At 39.8% G+C, this 24,791-nt stretch overlaps 1 long non-coding RNA gene across 1 annotated transcript; it reads right to left on the minus strand.

The window, feature by feature from the left end:
* Positions 1–3,430: 3,430 nt before the first annotated feature.
* LOC130600077 (uncharacterized) lies at positions 3,431–22,822 on the minus strand. Its single transcript, XR_008972365.1, has 2 exons — positions 22,749–22,822; positions 3,431–3,755 (listed from the first exon to the last, which is right to left on the minus strand). It is a non-coding gene; the product is annotated as an uncharacterized LOC130600077 (long non-coding RNA).
* Positions 22,823–24,791: the final 1,969 nt, after the last annotated feature.

The raw sequence follows: 24,791 nt of genomic DNA on the forward strand, positions 1-24,791 counted from the left end.
AACTGCCTGAGCTGAGGGGAACATCTAAGACTTGGTGATTACGCAATGTAATAGCAGATAAAATTCAATGCAGACTGCAAAGTGACTCATGGGGAAGAAAAAAATCCTAATTTGGCATACAAACATTGATTTTTCATCAGGCTCCATTTTCCAGTCAAGTAGTACAGCATGAAGAAAGGCTCCAGCTACATGGCAGGACAGGGTACAGTAGGCAAACTTTATACCCAGCAATTCAGCAGAGCTGTGACAATTAGGCCAGTTGGAGGCCACTAAAAAGGCTGGTATGAAAGTCTGGGCTTGGAGTCAACTGTAGACACCTCTGCTGTCCTTGCAAATAATCTATAATACATGTGCATTCCTCTAACAAGAAGAAAATGAGGTCTACCTTCTGACAATTATGATAGAGGTAAAACTTATTAAAATTGCAGCTAAGGCCACTTAATACTTGAATGCACATTTCAGTGGAAGTGTAGCAAATCTCACTTTTGATTCTTCCCACACAGACCTCCACCTCTTACTCCAAAATGGATATTTTTCTCCCATTATTTTCAACAACTAAAAGCCTACAAAACCATGGATTTCAGCTGTCACACACTGTTTTCAAAATATTTTTCTCCCCTGTTTTTAAAACATAAGTGGAAATTTTAAAATGCCATTTATTTTTTCCTTCAAGGAATCAGATGACCATTGAAAATCAGTTTTTGTGGCAGAACAAGCTTGCCTACCTAAGACAGCAAAATTTATTTCCAATAACTTAGAATCATAACTCATTGTTTATGGGATTGAATTCTTCCTTGTTTCCCTAAAAATAAACCTACAGTTTTATTTCAGTATCATATTCCATATATCTCCAGAGATTTCAGAGCTTCCACTTTAAAACATATCATACTTTAGGTGAGGTGGGCATTTCTGTTCTAAAAAAAAGTCATTATTTTATTTTTGTGACAAAATGTTGAGAGTTTGTCACAAATTATACAGATGTTTCTTATTATAAGAGATTTAGAATTGAGCTGAGGTATATGCAGGAGATATTGTCACACGCTGCATTTGCTAAGAAAGGGATGCAAAGGGATTAAAATTTGATGGTTAACATAAATATTGATAGGATATTGTAATTATCACATGGAGGCTTTGGATTCATAAAGAAGGGAAAACTAATAAGTGAGCACAGCGAGTGAAAGCCCAGCTGCATCAGTTCCGATTTTCATTCAACTCAGATCCTTAGGTACAATCTAAAGAACAGAACAGTCTAAACAAGTCATTTGTGTTGGCTAGCCTTGATACAACTATATATACATGGCCCCACTTTGGATTTTTTTTTGCTATACAGAAAGCAGGAAGTTCATTAAATAAAGAAAAGCTCTATTTTCTTTAAAGATGAGTGAAGAGTCAGCTACAGTTTGGGAACAAACGCAAAACATGAATTTAGCTTAGCCTTGCATAGGCATACAGATGTTGAACCCAGACCAAACATGGAGATGATCTCTTTTTGTCCAAGGAGTTATTTAGAACAAAAAATAACAAACAATAAAAAACATGTGGGGAGGGACACTTAGAGCAAAGGAAACTGAGCAGAGGAAAAGAATGTCTGTCGGCCCCTTTCAGCTGCTGTACATCAGAAGGGATGTGGAAGTACATAATCCTGCAGGAAGCAATTGCAACTGAGCTCATGGAGTACATGAAGAAATGAATCCATTATGTAGGAGTTTGCAGATGTGCTGTGTGACTAGGTTTAGCCTTCACATTGCATTCTTCTTGGGCAGGTGGGATTTTTAGGAAGCCTAAATAGTAGGTGTAATGCAAATACAGCTGTGGAAATTCCAGGCATGACAGAATACAAGCGAGGGAGTAACAGAAGAATTCAAAACATAAGGTCTGATTTGCTCTAGAGCCATTACCATGCTGATGGATGGAAAGAAAGAGAAATTAATTTACTCAGTCCTTCATAGTCTCAAATCCCACAGTTGGGAATGTGTTTTCAGAAATGCAGTCCTCATCCCTTTCAGAAACTTAAAGATGGAGGGTGTCTTTCAGAGAAGATTATCACCTGCACAACATCTGTTTGCCAAAACAAGAGCTAAGCTCTTAAAACCTCTTGGCCCATTCTTTGAGAGAATACAGACCAAAGACTTTAACTTGTATTAGAAGAAAAGTATATGTTTTAAGGAATACGCAAATCCCCACAATTTGGCTTTAAAATCACCAATCACACAACTTGAACATCATTACTCCAACAGTTAGTTAACCACAGGGTTAAATCTTTGTATCTGATTTCCACTCCAGATTTCAATTTCTAACTACTGGATTTTGTTATTTCCTAGGGTCAAGCTCGAAGCTGTCAATTGTCAATGTTTTCATATCCCTTAGAGGTAATTATAGCCTATGAGGAAGTTGCTCATTTATCTTTGCTTTGATGAGACAAATACAGACAGTTTCTGGAGCCTCCATGTATAATGTGCATTTTTCCGGCTCATTTAACCATGTGTGTTTTCTTCAAACATTCTCCAACCTCACAATACTTTGGAAGTATGAAGTCTAGAATAGGACTCTGTATTACAGAGGTGTTCCAGACAAGTCCACATGTGGGGCTGGTGGTGTCTTACATAGGTACTGTCATAAAGACAAGGAAACTATTCACAAAAACTATCAAATGTACTTTTATCCAGAAGAGCTATTTAGCTCCATTGGAAGAATATGGCACAAACATCTGTGAAAGAACTGGGTGAACAGTCTGATTTTATGTACTGCTACTTTAAATTGAAATAATTGCTTCTGGCAAGATTCCAGTTCAACTCTTTCAAATTATCAGAGGGAGATTTTGAAGGAGAGATGTTTGAGATTCAGGATAAAAAAATCCAACAGCTTCAGGTCAGTAGCAAGAGCACAGTTCCCCTCCACAGTCTCTCCTTTACAATTTCAGGTGCCATGCACCTTTCTCCTCAAGAAAAGGAGGAGGTAATAAAAGCACATTAAACCTGTCCTGGTAAATAACACTCCTTTTGAATAGAAGCAATGTCTTATAAATTCCTAAAAGAAGCCTTACATAGTACATTATGTGACAACTAAAATCTGCCCGTGGCTGTTGCTGCTGCTATCTAGTGGTGTATGGGGAAAGTAAGGCTTAAAGAGAACTTTGCAAAGATGATATTCAGCATAAGCATGCTTTGACATGCGATTCACATCTGGATCAGCCACAATATGTCAGAAGTTACTGAAGGATCGGGAACTGTGTTAAGTCATGACCTGCCACTCCCTGCTTCTTTTTTGCAGATGAGACCATCTAGGTATAGACTAGGAAGGCATTTCAGCTTCAGTTCTTATCTAAAGCTCTTGATACACTTTTTAACGGCAAGATAAAAATGCCTTGCACAAAGTGATTATTTTCTGTCAGATCTGGGAATTAGTGCTAAATTCTGATGCACACCATAAATAACTGCTTCCATTTAATGATGCTGAGCATGTTAGGCTATGTCACTCATTCCTTCGAAATGAAGAGGAGATGTGATTTGAAATGACAAGCTGCGGGTGTCTAATCAATAATCCCATTATGTGTCAAGCAAACCAAATTTGATTATCACATAGCAGCTACAATCCTCCTCAGTGAAGTTGCAACTCAGTTACCATTCAAACTCCCAGTCTCAAATCCAGCAGGTGAAACTTGTGGGAGATTGTTTAGCTTCCAACTTTGGAAGTATCTAGAGGGTTTGTGAGACTGCAGTCCCATAACTGCTGCAAACCACAGGAGATTCTACCCTCTGGTGGAAAAGTGGCAAAAATGCTAGTGTTTTCATCTGTTAAACAGCCCTAGCTTCCCACCATTCCTTGAGGCATCACTTCTTCCCCAGGCCCCTCACTGGTTTCTTGCATCTCTAAGCCCTTTAAAATATAAGTAGTTCCAGAGCTTGACTAGATTCTTCACTTGTCCTGTAAAAACATTAGGAAATTTCAGCCCTTCTAGTTTGGCTCTTCTTAGCTCTATATAGCATAGTTCATCTCATAGACTGCTCCTTTTCGTTGATCTGCCCACAAAGGCTCATATTCTGCCTTGCTCTTCAACCTTGTAACATAACTAAGGAATCTAGACAGGAGTAAGCTGTAAATCAAAAGATACTGTGAGATCCAACAGTGTATTTCTACAAAGGGTCTGCAAGACTTCATGACATCAGTCAAGACAATTATTTCCTCAGTATGCTCTCCACATTCACAAAAATATCAGTTCAAAGCTGTGTTCTGCTTACTCAATATCTACATATATGATAATGACACTGGGTGCATTTGTTAGGCTTAGATTTAGCAGTTGTGTCATCACCACTGTGAAGGTGGTGATACATATATAGGTACAGTGACATGGATGTGCTGGAGTTAGTCCAGACAAGGGCCACAAAGATGATCCAAGGGCTGGAGCACTTCTACAAAGACAGGCTGAGAGAGTTTGGGTTGTTCAGCCTGGAGAAGGTTCCAGGGAGACTTTAGAGCATCTTCCCACTACCTATAAGGGGACTACAAGAAATCTGGAGAGGGACTTTTTACAAGGGAAAGTAGTAACAGGGCATGTGGTAATTTGGGCTTTAAACTGGAACAAGGTAGATTTAGATTAGATATTGGGAAGAAGTCCTTCACTGGGAGTGTGGTAAGACACTGGCACAGGTTGCACAGAAAAGCTATCGCTGCCCCATACCAGCAAGTGTTCAAGACCAGGCTGGATGGGGGTGTGGGAGCAACCTGGTCTAGTGGAAGGTGTTCTTGCCCATGACAGGGGTGGCATCATCAGCAGAGTGGCAGACTTGGCGATCTGCTATCCCATACACATATCCCCAACAAGGACTGCAAGGTTACAAAGAACGTATCCAACCCCAGGCAGTGTCACTGTCATGACACACCGAGTTTGTGCAAGACACACTCAGGGAAGTCTGTGGCTTTCCACTGCATGAGAGATGTGCTATTGTTGAAAGTTTCCAAAGATCTTTAAGGTCCCTTCTAATCCAAGCCATTCTATGATGATTTGATGATGATTATGATTCCATCTGAGTCAGTACAAAACCAGATTTTGCTGCAAGCTACCATTTGTGGTGAATCTGTATCAAAAATAATGATAAAAATTGTACTAAACAGTGTGTCTATAGCTATCTCTAGGCCATTTTCAATAGACACATGGTCTTTTCGGAAGTGATGCCAGAATTATTTTTCTCCTTTTCTGGAGTGGCAACACAATGAGAGGTTTGTGAAGATGAAGAGATAAAATGGACTCATTTAGATTTCAGAAATGCCAGCTGGAAGTGTTTCCAGTCTGATTAGCAGCAGCACTGTTTACAACCCTGAGATTAAGTTTTCTTATGTAAAGCATTAAAAAGGTTCTAACATTTATTTACCAAGTTAATATTCTAAATAAAACTGAAAGTTCTAGCCCAACATAAGGAATCATTTATTGAATCAGACTGAAGATTTTTAAGAGGTGATGACTCACTGTACTTTGGGATATAATAAATCAATGCCTTTTCAGTCGTAGCTAATGAAAGAAATGCTCCATGATATATTTTTGTAAAAACCAGCTTACAGACAATTCTGTAAAGCATTTGCCTTGGATCACTATATTGTGGAGCTGAAAGCCAGATTTCACTTGTTAACCACACACAGGACAAGGTTTTTAGGGAGTTCCAGTCCCAGTTAGGTACAACAGAAAAGTCCTAAAGCATCCAACAGCCAGCAGCTTCTCTGTCACCATTGCAAAAACCACACTGCTGCCACCATTACTGCTGCATATAGCTGAAATGGGAACCTCTGGCATGTTGTAGAGGCATGCAGCCAGACACCAGGAAGGACACAGCCATGCTCCCCTTCTTCAGAGCCTTCACGCACAAATCCTAGAGTTGCAGGTCTCTCATCTTAACTTGCTGAGCTCTCTCATGGTTTCAGCATAGCCAGCAGACAGGGGCAGTTTGTAGAAGCAATAGATAAGTGGCAGGGCCTTAGATAAAATTTCCCTGTGACTTGCAGTGTATTTTCTTCCTGCTGCCATTCGGTTTTTTTGAAGTTCTGCTACCTCTCAGCAAAGATCTCAGGAACTTTTTTCCTTTACCCAAATGGTCATAAGGCCTGAGATTATTTCAGCTCCTGAAGGAAACAGATGCCCTCAGGAAAGCAGGCAGTTCACTAGTTTTCTGACTGTGGGAGGTGAGGATGCTTTTATAATGAGAGGTACACAGAAGGGGCAGGATGTGTTTGTTACTTAATTCCACAGCTTGCCTCATAACCCTAGTTGAATTCTGAGCATGTCTCCTTTATCCCTTGTCTTCTTTCTCTTCCCTAACAACCTGGTTATAACAATCATAGTTAAAACCTAGAAGACCTGAGCAGGATTACAATGTTGTTATTCCAGTTTGGTGACATTGGCCAGAACGCAGTTTGGTATGAGATAGGTAAGGGCTTAAGGAGCTAAACTTGTGTTGTGCACAATCCAAAGTGCATCAGCCCTGCAATGCTTTTTACAAACAAACACAGGCTCTGACTTTAAAAAGTCTATGTACACTGCACATCCCAAGCAGCAGCATTCAGGCCATCGTACTTGTTTCCTCTGCTAAGTATAGAAAAGTGGGCAAGATCAGACTGCTGTGAAGCAGACAAGTTTTCCTATCAACATCAGTAGGAATCCAGCCTTTAAGCATCTTATTGCTTCTCTCTTCTTTCTTGTGCAGCAACTGCAAGTACCAATAGCATTTTAATTTGAATTGGAATACTTAAAACTGTGATTTTTCAAGGACTGCTAACAACACCTACTTATCCTAAGCAATGGCGCCCTATGATGTCCATGTTTATTAATTGAAAGTTCTCTTAATGTTCCTAGAAATGTTTCCTGATTGAAGTTTTCCTCAGAGCCAAGGGGAGTTTTCTAAGGAATCAAAAGGAACAAAAGCTGCATTTTCCTCATGCCGTGTTCTAGAGTCTAGCAAAGCGCCTTCCAGCTTGGAGTATCTGAGCAAGCCCATTGAGACTAATAGGATTATTTCAAGCTGGTAAGGCTTCTGTATCTTGCTGAACCTTAAATGAGATGTGAAATGATTGAAAAGTCTCCAGAGAAAGCATGGGTTGATCAGGTGGAACTTAAGGTGCAGTCAGACTCAGAACACGAAGTCCAGCCTGTATGGTAGGATCACATGAAGGAGGCATGTCACCCTCAGAGGAAGGCACACTAGAAAGAACATGCATGTCAGCATGCAGGGTCACATCCCATGTAAGGGGATGGCTCTTTTTTTGAACCATGTAAAGTGCCTTCCAGAGAAAAGACAGCTCAGATGAATCTTCCATGCCATGCAACATAAAAAGCCTGTGAAATCTCTTTCACACCAGCTGCCCTATCTTCCATTCCAGTCTCCTCATGTTGTTTTTTTTTTTCCAGTCTTCCCCTGTAAGGCACTTTTCCAGTTAAACTGTCCAAAACCACTGGAGAAACTCTCCAGAACAACTAAAATTGCAGATTTATAACATGCTTACCTCATACCAGCTAATCATAAAGAGCTGCTGTTCTTAAATAAAAGGAAGCCTGGAGCAACACAAGCACTAAGGCTCAGGCCCTGCAGTGCTACTCCCTGAGCTCTGATCCTGCCAACACTTTCCTGCTATGCCTCAGCAAAAGCAGATGCGCCTGTGAAGTCTTTGGTAAAAGTCCTGGGACTAAAGAAGTTTTGTTGATGATTCATTAACACATTTCTCTTAAGTCAAGGAAAGAGCACAAGAAGTACTGTCCCTCAGACTGAGGTTCTCTGCACCACCAGTGATCAGTATAAGGTCTGACATCACTCCCCATTCTGGTTTTCCAGAAAAAAGAAATCCCATATAGTGAACTTCTCATTCTATCTTTAGCATTTTCTCTATGCTCAGCTCTGCCAAGAAGGTGTTGGCAACCTAAATATCCTGCAGGACAATTAGCTAACTGGTGATATCCTTCTTAATTTAAGAATTCTATGCTTTTTTATGTAAATTCTAGTACTTTCAAGTGGGAATTAAAGCATCTTCTCAGACATTTTCATAAAGAGCAATGCGGGTATAAGAGTTACACACCATTTTATTCAGTACACTTAGGAAACACATAATCTGATTCACTTAGCTTTGCCTTATCAACTTAAATAGGTTCTCATGTACCAGGTGCTGTCAGTATTTGAATACTGAAATTTCAAACTGTATGCATTATCAATGCTTCTAGGAGCAGACCTAGCATTTCATAAAACAGAAGGAATAAGATTTGAAGGGAGTGGCACACTTGTTTTTAACAGTAATGAAAAACTGTATCAAGGAATCTAAAGCAGGTTACTGCTTCACCGAGTAAGAGAAGTAGCAAGCTAAGGTACATAGGTCACCATCCCAAACCATACTTCAACAGCCAAACATTTTGTAGAAAATGTTTTGTAGAAATTTTGTAGAAAATGTTTGGATGTTGTTTTGTAGTTACAGATAAAATATACAGTACTCAAAAGCATAAATGAAACCTCCTCAACAAAACTTTCAATTGGGTTACGCTGGCTAAATCCCACATCTACTAAGTTTAACTTATGACAGGTGGAATTTCTCTCCAGTGGAAGAGAAAATTTCTCAGGAGTGGGCATCAGGCTTGCCATTGTACCAATGGAAAGAAGCTGGTGCCTCTTGCTAGCACTTTTTGAAATTCTTAAGAGAAACTGGAGTGATTAGTTTCTCTTGGAGCTCAAGGAAAGCACATGTCCACCATGATAACATTTCTAATGACAGGCAACCCGGTATTAGAACTCCACGTAGCAATATCACCTTTACTTTGCTTTTCTATGCAAAGATGTGTATCTCTTGTATCTCTCCTAAAAGATGCACCTTCTGCCTCCATGTTTAGTATTTCCAACGTTATTTTAGGATATCCAAGAAGTCCCGGTTTTATTTTATTTTGAGAAATAAATGGCTGTACTCCATAGTTGGTTTCAGTGCAGTGTACAGTATATTTAATCCCATAATCTACACTTTACCTGGCAAGAAATGTTAAAGCCACAGGCCAACCCTCCTGTGAGTGAATCCCTTTAATATCTTTCAGCAGTGTTACGTAGTATTGGAATAATTTGGTGTTTGTGGAAGTTGCATGGAAAAAAGCCCACCCAAACAAGCTGTCCAGTGAGCAGTGAAACCATTGAAGGTGGGCATCCTGTACCTATAGGATGCATGTCCCATGATACTATACTTGTACCTTCCCCAGACCTCTTTTACTCTTGGACAGTCTTGCCTGGAAGAAGCTATGTGGCTAATCTAAAGCAAAACTCATGCAGATTATACTGTCCAGTACATGGAAGCCAGACCCTGATCTAGCTATTCCCTAACAATTTCTCAGGGCTATATTTGGTGCCCTGCCCTCAGCAAGGGCAGTAATCTGCACAGCTCACCTCTTCCAGCCACCAATTCTCATTAATCACATAGGAGCACAATGACTTTAAGTATCTCCTTTTCCAACTGGATTAGGAGATTTTAAAATTATTGAAGAAATTGCCTTACCATGTAATTACCTGAGTCTCTCCCCTAGAAAAATTCCCCTGAAAGCTTTAAAAAAATCAGGACTAAAGAACAACCATCTCCTCCTGCAAAACAACCTATCCGCCCTTTTCCATCTATGAATAGATACACAAATGTACAAGCACGCACACATTAACTTCTAGTGGAACTTTTATTCTTCAGTCATACCTTTTCATTGCTGTTACAATATGAAACCTTCAATTTTTTTACGACTTAGAACACAGAAACTTTGAAAGTGAAAAACTATTTGCCTTTCCAGAGCAGCAAAATATATTGGAAGTGAGCAGCAGGAAAAATAAGTCATGCACCTTGCAAATGATAACTGTCAGTTTTCTCTTATGGAAAACTAAAAAAAGTCTGAACAGAGTCAGTCAAGCAAGAAGATTTGTTGATTACAAGATTGCTTTTTTTTCAATTGGATTTAGGATTGGGGGAAGAAAGTCCTGAGAGAGTGGGATGGGATAAAACTGAAGACACTAAAACAGGAACAGAAAAAAAAAAAAAGGTAGGTGCATTGGCAGAGCAAATAAGATATGGAATAATTAAGTGAGAGAAAAATTAGAGACAGCTAGTCTGTGACAGAGATCCAGTCTTGAACACCACCTTGGAAGGATTAGGAAAAAACTTAAGGACACCAGAGGAGATGGTCCTCTGCCCCTAGTTCCTTGTCAGGACTCCATACAGGTGTCCCCCCATATTGGCTTTGACCTCCTCACAGGCCGTAAAAAGCCTCCAAAGGGGTATCTTCTAATACAGGAATGGATGATCTGTACAATAGGTTACCTTCACTATCTCAAACCAGTTCCTTCAGTATTTTTTGCCCCTTCACTTTCCATGTGACGTTTACTTTCCCTAAGTTAAAATGTGTCACCAAGCATTGCTGCTTCAGGAAACACAGCTGCTCTGTTCAGGTTCCCAGCAGTGCATAGGTCTAAGCCATGAAGAAGGAACAAGAATTTTGTTGCCAGCAACTCAAAATAAGTATCAATAATAAGCCCTACAGGGTAAAATTTTCCAAACCACCTACCTGTTTTAGGAGCTTAAGATCCATTTGTAGAAATCATTGAGGAGTGTAAATTCTACTGAAAAATCCTATTTGACTTCAGAATGTCTTTAAAAATTACTCTTTAATTACAGGTAGCATTTGAAATATGGTTTGTAGACTAGCATGGAAGCATGAGTGGGTATATAATAAAATTTTCCATAGCATCTCACCCATTTCTGTACTTCCATATATCCCTTCAGCCACTTATGTACAACCTTTATTTATAAATCTTTTCCTCCAGACTCCCCACTGGAAGAGGTGGGTCTGAGAATTATATCCCCTTTATCCTTGGAGTCAAATAGAATTTATCTGTACAGCAAACTTACTTAGGTTTGATTTAATTTGTGGGGAGCTGTGTACGTTGAAAGCAGACATTTAAGAAACCCAAATAGAATAGTCTGACATGCCCATATATGACAACTGGCTCCTGGTAAAACAGTGTATCAGGTCCTTGCTTGTACTCATTTGCAAAGATTGAAGAGACAGTGATGAGTTTCCAAAACACAGCATGTGGCTTTAAAGCCATGAAATCTACTCTCCTGCTGTATACTCAGAGTGCTGCAGGCATGCAGGTATGTCAATTATTTTCCCTGAGCAGCTTGTGAAAGAAACTGTAATCCCTGAAATGCTCTGACACTGTCTGTATCTACATGGTTCTCGCTACAGAGGGGACAGGCATGAATGTACTATACATTACCTGCCTACACATTAGTTTATTTATAGCATAATTGGCAGAGTACAGCTATTGCATGAATAAAAATGAAGCTTATGCAAATCAGTTTCTCCTCCCAAACACAAAGATCTTTTTGCAGCCATTGAGGTATATGCAACACAATAGATTTAGTCAGCTGGGATGATTCACTTGAGTTTGCAGGCAACAGGTCCCATCTGGGCATTGAGATGATAATATGGAAGATATTCTGAATGGCATATGCTAGGCCAATGGCAGAGACCCTTGTCCTATACTAAGCACTTGAGAATAAAAAAGCTAGATGAGTACCCATTGCCTACCCTACCCACCTGGGAAATAAGAAACATTTAAAAACTTGCTTACTCTAATGTATCCCCTTCATCTCTCCCTGAAACTTGATGTAAAAAGTTAAAAAAGACCCAAGCATTTTAGCAAAGGTCTATCAATACCTGCCCTATTTTAAAACTGTTTACCTTGCAATCTGAGGGCAAGCTGGTCACATATGTATATTACAATTAATGGCAGGAGTGGACAGGTAGTTAGACACAGCTGTGGGCTTCCCACTCCCTGCCAAAGCAGACAAGTTATAGAAGGACAGCAACTACACCCTTAACAGTTTCTTTCAATAAACATAAACCATGCTATCCAGGGCCTGTGATTCTCATGTAGTTTATAAAAAGGATTTAGCTCATGCTTAAGCCTACATCTTTAATGTTGTCCCAAAGGCAAAGGGGTTGGTCACAATCATGAGTTTAATAAACAACGGAGGAAAACCAAAATGCGATGCCAAGATTTTCCATAGTGTTCATAAAAATGCTCAGTTCTAGTGAATTTTCCTTCTCTTGCTAGAGCTGATAAAACATATAACAATGCACCATCAAAATGAGCAAATCTCCTTTCCTAACCAGTCTGGCATGTACATACAGCTGCACAGACAGATAGTGAGAAGGTTTAGACCCAGCTGGCAGTGTTAGGTCTTTCAGCTCTGTATCTCTATTAGATCATATACAAACAGCATTAGCTCCTAGCTGTGCCAATCCTTCAGGAATGCAATATTTGGATGTAGAAAGATTGGATAAATCTAAGCCTGGACATGGCTGGAGAAATGACAAAGAAAGAGGACATAATCAGGAGCCTGAACAACTTTTAAAGGCTTGCTTTTACTATGTATCATTAGCTATCATGTTTATCTCTTCTTTTACATGTGCCTGATCTAAAGATCACTAGAAGCTGCTTTCTGAGCTCATCAATAAAATAAGCACTTCTCCTATGCACACAGGACCAAGACATCACACCCACCCTCAAAGAGATGCAAGAAAATCTGTTCATTTATTATCTAAGATCAGTTTAAAAACAGAAACTTGTGTGATGCTTCTTTCTTCACACTGCTGGAAACAGCACCTTCCTACAGCAAATGTCCCCAGACCCAGGCCAGGAAAATCATTTGGGAAGAACTGAGTAGTCCTTTTTTGCCTTGGTATTTGAAAACAGGGTATGTAACCTTCAACCGTCTGTGCTCAAAATGCCTTAAATATGAAGCAATACAAGCATAATCTTTCTTCTTTTGGCTTGCTTGCTGTGGCTTCTCACTCAATATAGCAGCCAAAGGAAAGCAGCAGTCCTAGGGACAAGTCCTCCAGGGACTGCTGCTCTCTCAGGGGGACCACTTTGCCCACATGACTGAAGCACATGTGTTACCTAAACAGGCTGACACTAATTCTTCATGCACTTGCTGTTTTTAGGATAGAGACTTGCTGTAAACCCAAGCATCTTCTTGGCAGTTTGCTAACATCTGTGAAACTCCCTGGTGAAATTGGCTAGGAGGATCATGAGCTTCAACATGCTCAAGCAAAACTAACAGTTCACTTCAGAGCATTTTCAAACTAAGAATTAAGAGCTAATAAAACAGGCCATCCCCAAATCTAAATCTTTAAAAATTAGCTAAGACGGAGAGAAATAGAGAAGTGTACTCACATAGACCTTCCACCTGAATGGTCACAGTGTGATGGAGGAGAGTACAGACACATTGATAATGACCTGTTTTGCATTCAGCCTCAAACTGGAAATACTTAATTTTCTGACATAAAGATAAATATGATTTAATAAGAAAATAGTTTTTTCAATATGAGATTTCTTCTAGTCCCAGACTCTGACATCTTCTGTGTAAAGAAAAGCCACAGTCCATACAATCGTACACACATGCTTGACACATGTTGACGCCTAGCACAGAACATGGGAAGCTTGGAAATCCTGATTTCAGGGATGATTTTTGCCTCCTTTAGTACAAGCCAATCAATCTGAGGATGATTAGGGGACTGGAGCACCTCCTGTGTAAGATAGGCTGGGAAAGTTGGGGCTGTTCAGCCTGGAGAAGAGAAGGCTGCGTGGAGACCTCATAGCAGCCTTCTAGTATCTGAAGGGGGCCTATAGGGATGCTGGGGATGGACTCTTCATTAGAGACTGTAGTGATAGGACAAGGGATAATGGGTTAAAACTTAAAGAGGGGAAGTTTAGATTGGATATAAGGAAGAAGTTCTTTACTGTGAGGGTGGTGAGGCACTGGAATGGGTTGCCCAGGGAAGTTGTGAATCCTCCATCCCTGGCAGTGTTCAAGGCCGGGTTGGACAGAGCCTTGGGTGACATGGTTTAGTGTGAGGTGTCCCTGCCCATGGCAGGGGGGTTGGAACTTGATGATCTTAAGGTCCTTTCCAACCCTAACTATTCTATGATTCTATGAATCTCAAATCTCCACACTGCCAGGACCACAGACCAGATCCAAAAGTATGATTGCTCATCAGACTGCAAAGTATTCCAAGCATCATGGAAACTTCTGTGATTGACTTCCACAGAATTGCTGAACCTGGAGGTGTCAACCACATTGTCAAGAAATGGAGAATGACAGTTTTGGGGATGTTTCGGTGTTTCTAAAACTGAATGCTGTGAGGCTTCGGTAAGGGATTCTCCTAACAAGTTCTAGATCTCATCTCAGAGAGTGTGCTGTGGTGACCAAGCAGTTTGCTTTCAGTTGTCTTCTACTGGCTGTGAAGAGGAGCCTTCTCAGCCCAAAAGGCCTAGGAAGACTGACACGGCTTGGACTCAGTTCAAAGACTACAAGAGTACAGAGACTCAGCTGTCTCCTACATAGTCTTTCCAGATTGCAGAAAGGCATGTTCCGCAAACAGCATATGCGAAGCTGCTCATCTGCTGTTAAAGGGATTGTGTAAATAAGCAGTGAGCATCATTTCTCAGAGAAGCTGAGTACTAGAGCGGTGGGGAGCTGTAGTGGGAGAGTAACTGTGTTGGGCCAAATTCCTCTTCTTGAATGACTGAGACCATGAATACTTTGTAATTTTCTTTCAATATTAAGTTAAAAAAAAATGAGAACCCAGAGGCCTTAATAAATTGTTCTGTGTTCCTTCAACTAAACTGAGAGTAAGAGAGAGACAATGAAGCATCATTGTACTTTGCCATGCAATTGCAAACCAAACGAACAAAATTACTCTTTGGAAAGCCTTATCAACCTTTAAAGTTGCTTAAAGATTTTCATGGCATCTTTATCAAAACAATGTAATCAACAGAAGTTCTTTCTGACCCCAAACTTTGCACAGAGAATTCCTAGTTCCCAGAGAAAAGCCATGTCTGCCAAAAAAGAAAGCAACAGATGTCATCTACATAATGCACTAGGCCTGGTGTCTCTTTTCATTGCTTGCAAAATAGGATGGTCACTTTTTCCTAGGGTAGGCATTTGACAAAATAATTGTCACCAGCAATGTCCTTTATTTGCAGTCTTTAATATGACCAGATGCTACCTCTCATGCATTCCTGAAATATTGCACCCAGGAAGAACTTTCCAGTATGAAATCCCAGCTGGAGTTAATTCACACTGACTCTTGGTCCAAGTTGTTTCATGAGTTTTCAGGCTTTTCAGTACAATACTCCATTGGGAATCCAGAACAGTATCTCCTAGGTAAGCAACCAGCTTTACTCAAACTGTTATTGGTCACTGGAACCCTGTGCATGCTGGCAGATAGCTGTATTTTAGGATAGGGAAGTTTCACTTATCATTGACTTCAGCAGGTCACTAGTAGCACAGCTTGATAGCCAAGGTTAAGGAAACAGCAAGACCACTTCAAAGGGGCCAAAAGAAGTGTTTCTAGAGAAATGCAGTGAAAGTGAACCAAAACAGAAGCCCTCAAACCAAACCTCACACTATTTGCAATAAGAACTAGCCCTTTATTCTGTACTGAAAGAATATGTACCAATCTACTGATCTGTAAATATACAGTAGCTTTTCTTAAAAAGAGAAAAAATAATCCTTTGTACTTACATGCTTCTAGCTGATCCCTACTCCTAGGGGATTAAACACATTTCTATCACAGCCACATGGGTTCACAATAAAAGGAATTTAACAATAATTTCACAATTAAATTTTCCAGGTCAACAGTACAAGCAATCATAAAAGCAAGTGGTGTAAAACTGGAATTATACCCAATAAGCCAATTATTAATAGAAGTAAACAGCTGTTTACTTGAAAAACTGATTAAAGAGGTCAACAAAGGTTCTTGTCCACCTTTCTCTTATTTTCATCTTACCTGAAAAATGCAGCCTTTCCTTCACATTTATACTTGTAAATGTCTTTCCTCATATTATTTGGAAGTTAAAAGACCTTACATGTCTAATATCATTCAAAAGTAAGATTTCTAAAATATATGTGCATATATATGTGTATATTTTCCCACTTAAATGGCAACCTTTGAATTAGCAACTTTCTCCTCTGGTGTAGCAAAATGCTCACAGAACACATTCATCTCTACTGAATCCATATTTAACCTACCAAGCCAAGAATTTTCACAGTAAGACTTAAACATAAACGATCTGAGGGGCTTCAAACATCCCTTATTTCATCTCTAAGCAAGAGGAGGTCGCTGCCTCGTTAGGATGCTGAGGCCTGTTTTGGGAAGCATTAGAAGACCCCTCTCCTAACATTTTGAAATGTCCCTATTGTACTGTTTTTGAGGTTTCATTCAGTTACTTCAAAAACCAAAAATCTTAAACTCTGCTGTGTTTGAAGATATCAACGTTTTATACCACTGACCTTTCATTTCCTCCTCTTCTTAGTGAGTATGAAATGCTTCTCAATCAGATTTAAATTTACTTCCAACGTCATCTAGACTAACAGAATTAGGACTGCTGCCTTAAATTGATATTCAAGCATGGAGCTATTTTAATAAATGTCAACGAGCAAATTAAATATTTGAATTTGGATGTTGGTCTCCAGAAGCAGAAAAGATTTAATGCTCATCTAAGGAAAAACATGATTAATATTCAGGTCAGATCCAATCAGCAAAAGCTGCTGAGTCTTCAGCACTAACACATTCTTAGTGACTTTTGGAAGCGCTAGTCGTGAGATCTGTTTGCATATAAACATATGTGACAAAACTGACAAGTCAATCGTATATAATTTAAATATCTGCAGATTGCTTCAACATGGTTATCACTGAATTGGTGACATGGATGCTGTTGCTATGGGAGCTGGATATGTTTATGTAATGCAGGGGGCATTTGCTCCACCATGGTCAAAGCATGCACAAGGTTGCTTTGTAGTAGCCAAGTTCTATACTTCATTTGGCTATGACCAAATTCTGTTCAGGATGTTGAAGAAAACAAGACTTGACCTTAGTCTGCCCTTTGCTCCCCAGTATGGGCAGTGGTTTATAACAGGCTGGATATTTCTCCAGTAAATGCCACGTGACATGTTCTATCCAGCAGCTACCTTTGTCTCATGGTATTCCTGGATTACCTGGACCCTTTGACACCTGTCATTGCAGATCTAGGCTAGCTATGTGCAGAAGCAGGGCCTGTCTTAGGGTTTCAGGTAGCCCACAGCTTGGTCAGAAGAGGAGCACCATGCTGCCACAGCAGAATGCAGGTTCCAGGATCAGCTGCACTGGCCTGTGTTATCTGGTCCTCTTATCATGTACAACAATATGACACAGATGTGGGGCAGAAGGGACTAATATTGCCACATTCCAGCCAACATAGCAGAGGGGGTTCAGCAGGACACTGGCAGAGACAGGAATGCAGTCTTGATTTCCTCAGTCCCGTCCAGAAGGCCAACATTTATCTAGGCAGAGCACCAGAAACAAAGTTTGGAAAGACATGAGTGGACAAACAGGGGACAGCAGGACATGGAAGGAAAGTATATTTGGGGAGGAGTTCAACACATCATGTTGTGCATACAAACCTCACTAAATGAACAGCCTCTACTACATTCTATTTTCCACCCCACATTAATCAGCAAGCTCCACAAAGTCAAGACAAAGAGATGTACATTTGATCAGATCCTCGATTATCATTGATAGAAGAGTATAAACAAAACACACAACCCTGAGACAAGATAAAACAAGGATGTGATTGGTATTGTAAACAAACAAATAAGAGACGGGTCGCTGCAGATGCAGAATTCCATTTGTGAAAAAGTTAACAAGTAAAAAGAAAGCACTCTCACCTAGAAGCCTTCATGACCAAGACACATAAAGACAGTATTTGCATGTTAATAAATTGCAGTGTGAAAGCAAAAACCTAACGATAAAAGCTGAGCACAAGATGAGTACTGCCATCCAGAGTACCTCTGTGCAAGTTAAAGGACTTCACACACCACTACCCCTCACCCTGTGTGTCCGTATTAATGGCCTGGGTCCTTACTTTTGATTAGTGCTGCTCCCAAGTAGTCAGTGGGGTGACATTGTGGGAAGTGACTGTGACAGAGAAAAAACACTCGGCAGTGCTGCAGCCACAGACAAGCCCTTAGGAAGTCTACTACTGAGAGAACAAAGACCAAAATAAATCCAAACCATGGCCAACACTTTTACATGAAAGATGAAAGAAAGATCCTCCCAGGAAAAGTGCTGTTCTGAATTCAACCTTGGTTATTAACATGATCACCTTGAATCTCAGTCCCTGTAATTTACCATTCAAACAGAGAAGATGTATAGAAAGGAGAAGGGAATGCAAGCCTTTGCTTTCCATCCTCAGATAATCCTATCAATGTGTCACTGAACACAGTGCACCAGAAAATTCTAAATTTCCCAATAAAGAGAATATTGTGGTATCTGAGGTCAACCTGTGATCTCTGTTAAGAGACTGTAAATTCAAATACATCAGTGAAGTCAGCTCAGATTTATGAATGCACATTAGACTGTGTGAATCTCTGAACTTAATGCCACTGGAGATAATTTTGTGCATTTAAAAAAAGAAAAAAAAATTAAAAAAGATAAGAGAAGCTATGTTATGATCATTTCAATGCTGGCTAATTTGAAAAGAAGCCCCGAAAGGAAGTTTTCAGAGAGAAAACAAAAACAAAAACCAACAAACTATTAAGACAACATTAAAGGAGCTGAGAAACTAAAAACAAAATAAAGAGTTGAACGATGCTCAATTAAGACATATTCTGATACAAGCTTTGTTATGAGCTGTCACTGACAGAAATTATGGTATTGCACTGGTAGAGAAGGCCTTCTGAAAAAGTGGGGAGTGGCAGAGCCAGAAAACAGAGGCAAACGGTTTTATTACTAACTTTAATTCATGGTGCAGAGATTTAATTGAGGTGCAAAGTATAAACAGTGACTCCTACCCTCCCAGGGGAGAATGTCCCAGTGCTTCAACCTCTGAAATAAGAGAAACAAACTAAAGATAACAGAAAACTACAAAATAAGATGGGCAAAACATGGGCAATATCTTATATCTCTGAACCACCTCAAATCTATCCCTTCTGAGCAATGCCACCAAGAGACCCTAACATACTACTTTTCTTCCAGAAATGAAACATATGAAAACTGCACAGAACTATTATATGGGAAACATTAGGTTGGTTTCTCTGTGGTCTTCACGTCTTTTACTAACTTCTGATGTTACGTGATATGGGTACCAGAGCTTATACATTCATTCATTATTTCCCATGCCAGAAACTAGGAGCTGCCAGGCTGAGATGCCAGGCCCCATGTGTTTAGGGTCCAGAAGAGGGAACTACCAAGTTCCCACAGACTGCAGGGTATCTTAGTTCCTGCAGTAGTTCCCTGCCCAACTACTGTGGATCTTCTAGCTATAACAATAACTAAGGCAGTATTCCTTATTTAGATACTGCCTACCCATTCATAAAGCAGCAAAAATAACAATCCCCCCTGTATCAATTTGTCTTTAATTGACAGTGTTTAACTTGATCCTAGCACAAAACTACAAGGGATTAGAAGGCTACATGAAAGATATAGTTACGGGGAATCCATAATCCAGCATCCTCCTGGACACTAATAATTTCAAAAGAGAACATCTCAAAGTTTTCTGATTTTGACTAACCAAAACACATTGTAAAACTCTTTCCCATCTATTTAATTTATTTGGCACTGCTTTTAAGACTCCTTGAAATTCATGTATCTTTTCAGATCAACTCAGCTGTATAATAATAGGCCAAACATGTCAGCTGCTGGGAAATCTCATGATGTCCTGTCTATTTTTACTTCTTTTAGTATCCCTACTGATTTAAAACACCATCATTCTTAATAGCATGTTATTCAAATTTTAGTAAGAACAACCCCCTCAGAAGCAAGTATTTGGTAAGATTCTGTCATACCAAATTCAGGTTGATTAAACAGCAATAACTATTCCTTCCAGGACCAAGGTTATAACAAGCAGGTATCTGAAAAGGAGCTCCTTTTATGTTACCAAACAACTATGGATCCCAACTGCTTCTATGTTACCAAAAAACTATGATATATCTACAGTTGGTTTATTTTAAAAATTCATAATAGTAAATTTGCATTGAATATTTCCTTGCCAGAGGAAAGCCTCTCTGGGCAGCATGTTTAATACAATTGAGTTTGTTGATTTGTGATTTGTTATTCTCCTTCACTGAGTTTTAAGCTTCTCTACCTGATGATGCATTACATCCCTATGGGCAATGCCCTCCAAGTACATAAAGCTGTGATTTGGGTACTTGATAAACATTAGTTTGATCCCAGCATATTTGATTGAAACACCTGCTGCATGAAAATTGCATCTTTTTCTGATGCCAGAAAAAGTTCTGTTTCTGTGGAAGCTGAAGTGGAGCCAACATAAAGACGTCCACCTCAGCTTAAGAACAGAATGAGTATAGTTAAAATGATAGCTGTCCATTTTGACTGAGCAGAACAAAAAATTTGTATCTACTTTTTCCTGAGTCTTCTTAGCACTTTACATGTTCCAGGTGCAGCCAGCAACAGACCCATGCAATAGGCTGTAAACACAGTATAAGATAAACCTCACAGTGCAGGACAACTGCACTAGCCTGAGGGGCTGCTGCATATATGGGTCTACCAGCCTTGCTAATGGAGAGTATGCAACCACTTCTGAAGAAGCAGCTGGCAGAAAGAGTTCATACCAGAGTAGGACCCAAGTCTGTAAACGTCACAAGTCATCTAGAACAAAGGCACAGTAAATTCCCCACTGGCATCCTATCCCATGACTACTAGACCATAAACCTGAGGTGGATCAGACACTATAATGGTAACCTTTCATAAGGCACCAGAAGGTGCCTCAGACAGATTAAGATATTTAGAAGATGCCTTCTTCCACTGAATTTCTCAAGTATCATCACCAATCTGTTAAACCTGTTTATAAGCTGTTGACTGATATAGTTTACTTCAACACATCAACACTCCTTAAAGCATTAGAAGACAACAAACACTTTATAGTAGGACATCATAAGACACAGAACTATTGTCAGTCCTGCCTGAATTTGTTCACCTGAAGAGATAGGAGTAACAACCCAAGCAGGACAGAAGAGAAGAATTTTTTTCATTGGAAAATTTCAAGAAACCAAAGTACTTCACTAACCAAAAATACTTTGGTTTAATCATTTCGCTTAGATATAGCTATTGCTTCTTAACCAGCTATACTAATGATCATGTCTGTGCTAAATAAAAACAAAGGACAATTACAGCATCCAAAGGGTTTCATCATGTCTTGGCTCCTTTGAATATTTATTGCCAAGGGAAGGTGAATTATTAGTGGTGAAAAAAACAAAACCTTTAAATTCAATGCTTTAAAATTGTACATAATATGCACTGTAAGGTTGTGCTGGTCAAGCTACTATCTACAAATCTTTCCAAAAGCCACCAGTGGCCATTCCATATACCTATTACAGATGGTAGTACTGTTAAGTTTGTTCTCAGTTTTCACGACCTTATGTTTTCTTAAGAAGCCATGGCTGAGCAAAAGGAAACAAGGCTTTTGCCTTGTCCTGGTTACCACCTTGCTCTGCTGTATGACCATCCATCAGGCAGAAATCATTTCTTTGACCAGAGAACCCTGCCTTTAAAGCAGACTGAATGAATCCACTTGTTAAGTGCCACAGGCCAGGACGACATGGCCAGGGAATAGTGGCAGCAGGAACAGGATGACTGTGATTAGACTGATCTGGGCTACTATGCATTTCCAGCCTAAATATATTCAGCTGGATGAACCTGACTGGGGAAAACAGGGAGAGAGAGTTACCAGATCTGAATGAAAGGAGCAGCTGATAGCCAGCATTTGCATAGCTAAATTCAGGGATGACTCAAAGACATGGAACCCCCTAGGAGTTTGATATGGAAGACATAGAACCCCCTGGGATGCTCCAGAAAACTCCTGAATTGGAATAAATGACCTGCCCTAAAAGGGCTCTGTGGGCAAATCAGAGATTTAGTTTCTGAAAATTAATTTACTTCGTCCAACAGTCCTGACATTTATACAGCTAAAGAGGGAAAAAGCAAGGAGAAGATGACGGAAGTCAAGGGAAATAAAATACTACAGAGGGGAAAATGGAAGAAGAAGCTAAAATCACAAGCCAGGAAAAAAGGCTCAATACAAAGCCTAACCAGAAGTAGGACAAGTTTCCTTTCCACTCAATATATCCCCAAACCTATTCCAAGGATGAGTCAGTCATGTGTCAGGGGCTCCTCTTGCACATTCTAGTTATCGGCTCCAGAGGACTGTGACCTCTGCGACATGGCTGTACACCAACATGGCTTGTGTGATAGCATACACCCTGCATGATGTTGGCCAAGTTTCCCCTACTCCCACCAAATGCCCTAACAACAAGTTATTAAAACCCAGCCTTCCCAAACTGACCCAAGTTAAACAGCCACAAATTAAACAGACACACACATCTGTTAGTTAGAGCAATTAGTGTGGGACGCAATCAGCTCAAATTCCTATCCCAGGCTGAGCCAGAGCAGGAATTGAACCCTTATCTCCCTTTCTGTGTAAATTCCCCAGGTCCTGTTTCAGAGTAAAATCCCCTCTTCTCACCCTACCAGAGAGTATCCCCCACCCCCTCCTCTCCAAACTGAGAAATATTTCCTGAAAACACTTTGGTGACAAAAATTATATGTTTATCAAAAAAGTGTTGTCTGCTTTTTGCTGAGCAGAAATATTCCCAGCAATATCATCTGATCTGTCCAACCAGTAGATTTACCTTACCCTGTCTTCTCATCTATTTCATACTGCTGATTTCTGAAAGTCTCATTGACAGTATTTCCTGCTTCCAGATGGTCCGTAAATAGCAAACACAAAATAACCCTTGAATTTAAACATTGCCATCTCCATCAACTATTTACCCTGTGTATCAAACATATCTTTGATTACATTCTCAGTGGGACAATAAAATTATCACCTCTTATTAAAATCTGATGTACACAGGGAGAAAAGTGACAATTGCAAGCATTTCTGTTCAAGAACTGCGATAAACTCATCTGTGACAACTTCCAAATAGAGAAAACAATTTCTGAAGGTGGAAAACAGCTCTGGCCATAGGCTGCTATTAAAAGTGCTGTGATTTGTACCAAACTGCATTTTTAAAGTAGAAGACTACTGCACTGAATGCTGATCTATGCCCGTATTTTTTTTTTTTTAAGAAATTTTGCTCCATCTGGAGCAATAAATTTCTCTTGCCTCAAACATTAAAACTGTCTCTAATCCTACAGACTAAACAACAGGTGGTAGATTATTTTTCAGAATTAGCAGCCAACTGCTAGAGCAATTGTCAGCCCAATTAGTTTGGTTTGAGGTTTGAATTTCATGGTTTACTGGCAGCCTATGTTTCTTACCAGTAAAAAGCAATGTCAATCCTCCAAGACATGTGTCCCCATTTCCTCAGTCTCTCCAAAGAGAAGACAACTTCCTAGCTCTCGTTTTAAAGGGAAATACACTTCCTGGCATTAAAACCCTAAATGTAGTAGGATTCCCACTGCAACATATAGGAAGGTTTTTTCAAAGGTGCTCTGAGTTTTCCTAACATTTCTCCTACTGGGCCTCAGAAAGGAATCATCCTTTTACTAAAATGGAATCCATTTAGACTGGCACTCAGTAGAGACAGATAGAATATTATTTTACCTGCCTAGCAAAATAAAAAAAATCTGAAAAAAAAAATCCCCATATCAATTTGACACTAACACTGAAATTGCAAAATCACAAAACCACACCCTAAATTAAATGCACAGTGTCAGCTCAACTCAGTTTAATACATCATATGCCTTGGTCTAAATTTGATCAGTTATCAAAACAAAAATCACCAAACAGATGCTTTTATATATCTTTAGGCTAGAAGACAGAAGCTTTTCAGTCTGCACATGCTGCTGTGAAAACACATTAAATCTAAAATTCTTTTTTTTTTTCCTTAATTTTGTTGTCAACATCTTTAAAACAGATCTTTGTCCCCAAACTTTATCTTTCAATAAGATTGCATTTTATGATTAAAAATATTTGAGATCATCCCGAGCAGTTCAGATGCTAAGTGCTTTTGAAAAATTCCAGCACTGACAGATTTAAACCATTATCCCAAAGTTGCATAGCTGTGTATTTTTTGAAACAGCAGGTTTTGTACAAATGGCCACTACAGGTGCTGCCATGGGAACAGGCTTGCAGCAGGCTATCATTAGGTAGCCGGGAGACCAGACAGCAGGTAAACCATGGGCATCTCCCCATTTCCGCTTGCCTTTTTATGTCTGATTATTAGGTGACCTGTTCAAGGTACCTTATTCACCCCCAAGTGACAGCAGACACCTCTAGAGGGCAATCCATCTCACCTATCAAACACTGATCTCATGATAGGGCTATTCAGCCTTCTCTGCAACAGCTACAAGAGGGCATCTGCCCGGTTTGAAGAAAATGTTGTAGCACCTCCACAGCTCACAACAGAGAATGTGGATCACTGTGTGGGTAATTGGCAGAACTATCTCTTGCAGACGTGCTTTCTTGCAGACTAGTTGTCCCCATGCTCTCTTGCAGACTAGTTGTCACCAAAGTTAGTTAAGGGACAAGCAATTGCTTGAAAAAGGCTCACCTGAGGTTAAAGTGAAGCTAAATGGAAGATGACGGGAAGAGCTAAAGTTATCTGAGAGCAAAGTTTTTCAGACAATGACATATTTTCATAAGCTTTTCTTCAATTTCAGTTAAACCTACCTCCACCCTCCACTGAAAACAGAAAGAACCATCTACCTTGTAAAGTTCACCTCCAGACTTAGA

This window comes from Pezoporus wallicus, unplaced genomic scaffold (assembly GCF_028554395.1).
Source record: "Pezoporus wallicus isolate ANWC-B61680 ecotype Strahan unplaced genomic scaffold, APGP_CSIRO_Pwel_v1 contig_2439, whole genome shotgun sequence".
NCBI classification, from domain to species: domain Eukaryota; kingdom Metazoa; phylum Chordata; class Aves; order Psittaciformes; family Psittacidae; genus Pezoporus; species Pezoporus wallicus.